Consider the following 8,219-nt stretch of genomic DNA (forward strand, 5'->3'; position numbering starts at 1 on the left):
AGATGCTTTGATTGAAGCCATTTAATCGTAACTATGGGTTCACGTTTAGAGTTATTGTCCTGAAGGGGACCCTTCTCTGCAATCGTAGGTCTTTTGCATTCTTAAACGGTGTTATCCCAGTTCTGTCGTGTATTTACCTCCATCTGTATTCAGCTTTCTTGTCCACAGCATCATGCATGCAGGCCAAAAAGTTACATTTTGGTCAGGTCTCTTACTTCTGTTGTTGCAAACTCTAGTGCTCCTTAAGGCTTTCATCCACCAATGGCTTTGTTGCTGTCACTATTTCCCAAAGGGCCAGAAAGGTGTATTGTACGGCTAATTCTGTCAACACCAGGTTGCTTCTCTGATTAATGTTCTTCTTGCTCTGCTTGTCAGTTTTAGTAGGTTTGTGGCTGTGCCAAACTCTGTCCATTTTCAGATGATAGATAAAACAACTCTGTGAGATACGCAAAGGTCGGATGCACTTGTTTGTATTTAGATGGCAATGTGTGGCACACTTTTTAGCCTCTTATTTGCAAAAAAATTTGAAAAACACCTGTTCTTTCATCACAATTATTCACTACTTTGTGTTGTTCTATCATATAAAATCCAAGTGTAATACTCTAATACCCCTAACCCTAGCAGGGGTTCCCAAACTGGAGGGGGGAGGATATTATGAGAATAAAGTCATAATATGATGATAATAATAAAGTAGTATTTTTATAAGACCTCTTACAGAAAAGTTCGGCCTTCCCCCACGATAAAACGAGAAATGTCTTGTAAAGTTATACTTCGGTATTGGTTTAGCACAAAAGGAAATGCTAAATGGTTTTAGCACATCAGCATCAAATCATCTTGTGTGTGTGTGTGTGTCCCTCCCTCCCAGAGGTGGCTTGTGGCCCCCAGGGGGGTCCTGACCCCCACTTAAGGAACCCTTGCTCTAAAGTTTGTGTTTGTAACAAGAAATAATGGGAGAACCATCGCTAAAAATGCAATTCAAGATAGACAAGGCTGGACCAAGGTATCGCACACTTTGCAACTGCTGATGGCCCCTTGCTGGCCTGGAGGCCTCAATTCACACAGGACAGATTGTTAAATGCAACAGTTGTGGACACACTACTTAGAATATTCAGTGTTTCAAAATTAATCATTATATAAATGTAATTTAACAATTTGTGCTTTCTGAGCTGGAGAAATGTCATGCTCACTACAAATGTTAGTGTACAAGAACTTTATCTTAGGTGTTGTTTATTTCATAAATAAAGAGACTCGTTTGATTGGCAGACAAAAGGCAATATGTCATTTGGTAACGTTAATTCATTGTCAGCTTTACAGTTAATGTGAAACAAGTCGCATTAAATGTTTAATGATTGAGGATGAAAAAGGAGATGCCTGTTGCCCCAAAGGGGGGAGGAGGTGACAATATCATGACAAAATGTGTTTTATTGAAAATATTTCACATGCAGCAAACAACTAAAATGGTACTTGTAGAGAAAAAGAGGTTCCCAGTTGATTTTATTCTTCCTTAGTTACTTTGAGACCCCAAAAACAACACACGAGTGAGGGAATGCTAAACAGGCTTTAATAAAAAGAAGAAAATTGGGCTGGTGGACCAATTTGATAAAAAAAAAGGAGCAAACGTGTCTTTCCCGCAGTTCCTTTCAGATGCAACAAACCGAGAGAAACCGACTGACAGAGAAACCGATAATTGGTGTGTGTGAAGAGGCCTGCTGGATGTGTGGGTATGAGGGATGCGTGCACACTGGTTTGGGGATTGGCTCCTGGTGGACAGAGCTACTTTATGTCTCTGCCCTATATATCTGTCCGACTTCTCTCTCCCCGTTTCCCTCTCCGCTCTGGAGGCTGCTGCTGCTGCTCCTGCTGCTGTAGGGATGTATGAAGCGTTACTTTCTTGTCTAGATGATGAATAATGCAGCGCTTGGAGGGCAGCAAGTTTCCAGTTAAATACCAATTTGCTTAACCAGTGTTTCCACCCTCTGCCAGCGCTGCTCAAAGATGGAAGCACGCAGGCCTTCGGAAATTAATACAAATATGTTTTTTTTTATTTTATTTTAAGGAGCAAAATAATACTTGCTTGTGGTCAGCAAACAATCTTATGGAAGATCAAAACAAAAAAAGGTGGAAAGAATACTTAAAAAGCTGCATTTCATTGGGTTAATCTCTCAGCACCTTGCAAACTGGCCAGACCTTTATAATCTGCTTTGATGCAATTAAAATAAACAAATCACACAATTATCAGCATTTTTTTTTACCTTTGGCAGAGCTGTGGGTTGTAAATGTGTAAACACAAAAAACTACTGCCTGTGCAGAAAAGCTCAAATGCAAACAATTACAAGGGTTTTGCTGATCAATAATATTGAGGTGTTGATAATCTCAAAAGGAAGGGCCAAGGGAGCCCCTACATCTACAGTTTGTTGTAACTGCAAACATAAGCTTAGTTAGGTCCTTCAATAGGAGATTTATTATATTTCTGCGCAGAAACCTGAAGAATCTCCTGAGTCTGGACCAGGTAACGAAGCAGACAATGGGCCATGAGTTTCATTTACGTCACCATAAATAAGCTCAATACCTAGATCCGGGCCACCAGGTGTCAAAAACCTGCACAAAGATAAGCATTCCAAGAGATGCAGAGGGTTTTGCTAAGAAATGTATTAATTCTCATTATTTGGGATATTTTAAGCAGTCATTATAGAGTTGCTGAAGCTGTGGGCAGAAAGGATGTCCTTCAGTGGACGGTGTTGCAGTATCTGAAGGAGCCTTTGACTTCAAGATGCTTTTGACAGACTACTGCCATCCAGAAATGTTAGCTCAGGGTTGTTCTTTATGCACTTCATTTTAAAATGGGCCTTGTCACGACTCTAAAAAAACAGAAGAAACACATATCAATCTTCAAATAACACAGTATACACCATGTGTTCGTCCTGATAGTGTTTACTTAGTACCTTTTGGGCCTGAAAAGAATCAGCAGACATAAACATTGTTGCGACGTCTGCTGGCTGTACCGTGTAACTAACAGAAAGCAAGATGGCGACAATGACACAGCTACTGTGAGAGCCAGTAGACCGTCCTGCAAGGCCTCGCAGTAAAGTGACAGCACGGTGTGGTCGAAGACTTTTGCTCTTTCTTTTCGCACCTCTGCTGGACGTTGCTGACTCACTTGGTTCTGTTGCTTCTCCTTATTTACTCATGAGGTCTAGTTATGGGAAATATACAAAAACACTTCAATAACAACCAAATAGAGCGAAGACAAAGAGTACAACACAGAAGAATTACATAGTAAGCACACTGGGCATAATAATTTATTTGGAAAACCTTTGTATGCAACCATACTGAGCTACCGTCGCAGAAAGTCATAACTTGAAACTAGGCCCTTTTAAGCATCCTTCTTTGTGTAATCACCTCTAGATGCTCCAGAGCAGTTATCATGGAAGAGCCAGATTTCTTCATCAGCTGGTTCAGCTTTTGTAAAACCATTGGTTCTAATGCTGCTACCTTAAGAGGTGATGGCACAAGAGGCAGCCATTTCCACACTAGACCTATCAGAGATCTGCAAGGGCATGATTCTATGGAGAGGAAATGATTCAGGTAGAAAACTATTCAAGATATTTGCTAACTTTTCAAGAGTAGACTTCCCAGCAACTTCACCCCGGAGTCAAAGAAATTACAGACAAAAATGTATGAACTTCACTTCATGAATGCATGAATGTTTGAAGGAGAATCTCTCTCTCTCTCTCTCTCTCTCTCTCTCTCTCAAACACATGTACAAACCTGAGCCTTGTCTACACACCAACAATCATTTCTTCATATTTTTGCATGTTGTGCATGCCCACATGCATACACAGTTTTTTTTAAAGGCCTGGAAAAGTGTTTTGTTTTATGTTCAGGTAATTCCAGTGTCTACACTACCTTGCTTGCAACTGGGCTGGAGCTTAAGACCCTTGAACAACAACTGATTTGCACAGTTTCTCTCATGTGTTTGTACTCTGTAACTCCAGGGTATTTAATTAGGCAACGTGATTCAGCCTTATCTTGTGGAAATACCGCAATAACAAATAAATAAGGATACAACTTTGGTGCATCTGTTGGGTTTCTGCAATGTTCTCACCAAGTAAAAACTCATCTTCAGAACCAATCTCAGCCCAAAATGGTGAGCAGCATCGTGTGATCTACTTCAATAGTTATCACTGGTAACTGGAAACGTAGTGAAGAAAATATGGGCAAAATTGCTCCCTCTGTCTGCATTTACTCCCGTCGGCTGCTATGCCAGCCTTTAGAAGGAGAGACCCATCCAATATGGTGGAAACACAAGATGCAACCCAGCACGTAATGAGGCGTCTACGTATGTAATGTCTATGGTTGCAATGGCCTAGTCAAAGGACAGACATGGACAACATAGAAATGCTGTAGTGGGACTTTAAGAAAACCTCAGTGAACTGAAGCAATGTATGTAAAACCCTAAACAAGAAAGATGTTCTACTTTCTTTTTATCAAAACTGAATGTTATGCAAAAAAGTTGTTGTATTTTGACTTATGTTGCTGGATTTATGTATTTTTACTTCAAAATTCTTTATAAGCAGCATTAGTTTAGACATAAATGTTTTCAGGTTAGTGTACATAGCTCAAAGGAACAATCAACTATCCCCATAAACCTCATTACTGCAGTGGACTCGATGTGGCACCGGGTCATGTGACTCTAAATACAGATCAAATGGATGACATTATGGTGAGCTGAGAGCAATCAGCTTCCCTACAGCTTCTGCTTTACAAACAAGCAGCGGGAGCCTGGACTTCAGGTCAGACATCATGTGGAGACCCTGATGCTCAGTTTCTCTCTGAGTGAAAACTGAAGCTTAAACTCAGCCCCAAGCGGTGCATAATAGCCCCTGCAGACCCAGGTTGTCCTGACATCCTCCGCCTTCCTTCCCCCGTACTCCCCTTCTCTGCAATCCGCTCACTGAGGCGGCATCCAGAACAGCATCAGTCTTCCACCCCACCAACACTGAAAAAGTAAACACCGCCGCTCCCTTTCCTCGCCAATTGTTATTCATAGGCCAGATAAATATTTAATTCCATCTAAGGATACCTTTTGTTAACAGAATTACCGTACAAGCCTTGCAGCCTGAAAGTCCCTCCATGAATTCAAATTCTCTTGTGTGGTTTCAGATGTTCCTCTGTTCAGAGCGCGTGCTGGAGTCTGGTGGTTCTGGTGCTAGAGTAAAGAGGAGAATGAGAAAAGGCTTAGATTGAAAAAAAAAAAACAGAACAAGAGGGATGCAGAACAAATTATAGAATGAAAAAAGAAGAAAAAATCTCATCATAAAATGCAACCTTGCTCACTTTTTATACATGGAAAATAATTTGTCTTTGATGCCAAACCCAACTAAGGCTTGTTTATTTGTTCATTTGAAATGCAAAAATGCATCGGGGCTTTTTTCTATACCAACAAAGATATTGGGCCTTTCATTGCGCTATATGCACTTGTAATTCATGTGCAAAAGCAGGTTCTGATAAGACATCCAGTGTTTCCTACAAAACGTTTCCCTGGTTGGAGATTGCTGCTCCTGTGCTTTGCAGATCACCTAACTCTGTGCAGGACATGTTGGTACCATACTACATGATGCCTTGTGTCTGTCTGCCTGGGGATGCTGTTGTCTTCTGAGTCTTTCTCCACCTGTCCTTTGCTGCTCTTGTGTGCTGGGAGGTGTGGCCCTTCTATCATTCTTGCCACATACAAAGTGAGAACCTTGCCTTGACCTCCACTGACTTCCATTCATTTTCAACCCTTGACCCTGACCCTAAGCCCAACCATTACCAGTATATACTTAACCCTAACTAAGGGACATCTTAGTCTTTAACCTAACCACTAAGCCAGAAAAAAGCGAGTATCAAAAAAAGGCCCTCACTTTATAACAAAGTCATCACTTTTCAACAACATAAGTAAGCACATGTTGGGCCTGAAATGTCATGACAGGACATGAGCAAAAATAAAAGAAAAAAAATATTGGTCTGTAAACTAGGTTTCCTAATCTTACTTAAAGCACCAATGTGTAAGGTTTACAGTCATCTAGTGGTGCGTTAAATGAATTACAAATGACCTCGCCGTTAAGCACGTAGTAACTTCCCATTTATTACCTCTTTTTCTTTTCTTGGCTAGTTTCTCTTTTCTCTGCTGGACAAAGAGTTTGAATGGTCCTCCATTTCAACAGCAAATAGAATGATCTACAGTCGTCTTTGCTTGTTTTCTACTCCTCCTCCACTGACAACACGTCTTCAAATAGAAGACAGATAGGAAAAACACGTAAGGCTATGTATGTCCCATTTCAGCTACTGTAATCAAAAATGGTAACACAGCATGGCGTCTTCCATTGGGTGTATTTATAAACTACTAATGCTAAGCTATGAGAGGACTTTCATTTTTGATGCAATTGTTATTAGACTTTGGCTGTATGTTTTTATAAAATCATCACTTGATTTTTGCTAATTAAAAGCCAAAATTAGTTACATACTGTCCCTTTAAGAGAACAAAGTTTTCCCTGTTGCAATAAAAGTTGGATGTTTTTTTAAGGAGTAGTACTGTACTTTATCAATCACATTAATTGTTGTTCTTTGAATTAACCATACAACAAATATTTTCCTGGAAATTCACAAAGCCTACCTATAAATATTAACATTTGTTCAGGTTTTGCAGCTCTTTAGTTTAAGTGAGAAGAGCAAAATGCAATATTTTGTAAGTTAGAAGTAGGACCAAATTGCAGACATGAACTTAGAATGAACATAAGGAAGAATTTAATGATAACACAGAAAACTTCCAGAACTGATTAGATGAACAAGGCGGACAGAATAACAACAAAGAACTATGCAAACCAGTAAGCTTACATACTGAGGGAAGCGTGGAGAATGACACTGAATGCAAATGAGTTTATCAGGGGATTAGGAAAATCAGTGGAAAAGAGCAAACAGGCAGACGAAGGAAAGGAGGGAAGGCGAATAATGAACTAGACACAAAGAAACTAAAAACTAAGTGGGAAAAGACTGACACAGATCTGACTGAAATAAATCCAAATGCATAACACAATATCAAATTTAGAAACTAAATAAAAAGAATAAACCAATATGGCTACACATTTCTTTTAGTAATTAACACAGATAAATAATCTGAATGTGGCAATACATGTTAAACAATCAAGTACTCAGCAGTGATCAAATTACTGAAAAACCAAACTCCCAACACCCACGGATTCATAACACACAATCCTGTTACAGTGTAAGGTTGGCAACCCTCTGGTTTAAACATCAGAGTCTCCAGAGGCAAAGGTAGGAGAACGCACTGGCCCAATTGCACACTGGAGAGGCACGCATTATGGTTGAAGACCAAAGGCTGCAAGCATGGCTTGGGCCTGGGGATGAGACACAGTTGAATTTTATCCAGTACTCACCTGAATGGAGTGGGCTGATGATGAACGAACATAAAGGACGGCAGCGGACGACCAAAAGGTGATAGAGAAAGATAAGTCTAAAAATAAGCTGCTAATATAAAAACAAGGGGAGTCAAGAACTCTGTAATGCATAAAGGATGAGAAAGAGTTGAATAAAACAGAAGAAAGTAAAATAATGAGGAAGTAGAGAAAAGCAGAATAAAATTAGCAGAGGAGGGTACTGCTTAGATACAGACAGAGGCAAGAAATCTAATTTATCGGAGCTTTTAAAATCCAGTCAGCATTGCACTTTTGTTTCCTTTGAGACAATAAATAATGGATTGATGAGTTCTGATGAGAACATTAACACCTGGCTTAATGAGGGGACTGACTGGATCCGATCTGTCAGAGCAACACTGTAATTACCCCCACCGAATCATCATGATTCCAAACACAAAGATGAAGAAAGCTACACTATTGATTCCAAATAAAGTCAGCAGCTTTGATATCGAGGACGGACCATGGAAGGAGTCGATAACTTCTCCTGCCTCCTTCTCCTGATGTCATTCATTTCAGGGGTTTGTTTGGTCAGACGCTGGGGGATTAAGACCTGTTGAAACCACTTTTCAAGAAAGGCTGAACAACTGTTGGCTCAAAATAAAGTTTAATCAGCCCCACTTTGTGTTAATAAAATTCTTAACCCCCTCCTTTTTAATGAATTCATTTTTTCTTTAATTCCCTCAGAAAGACTGAATGGATGGGGAGAAAAGGGCACGCATTCTCATGGAGCAAAAAGGTTTCAAT

Source organism: Fundulus heteroclitus, chromosome 11 (assembly GCF_011125445.2).
Source record: "Fundulus heteroclitus isolate FHET01 chromosome 11, MU-UCD_Fhet_4.1, whole genome shotgun sequence".
In the NCBI taxonomy this organism is placed as follows: domain Eukaryota; kingdom Metazoa; phylum Chordata; class Actinopteri; order Cyprinodontiformes; family Fundulidae; genus Fundulus; species Fundulus heteroclitus.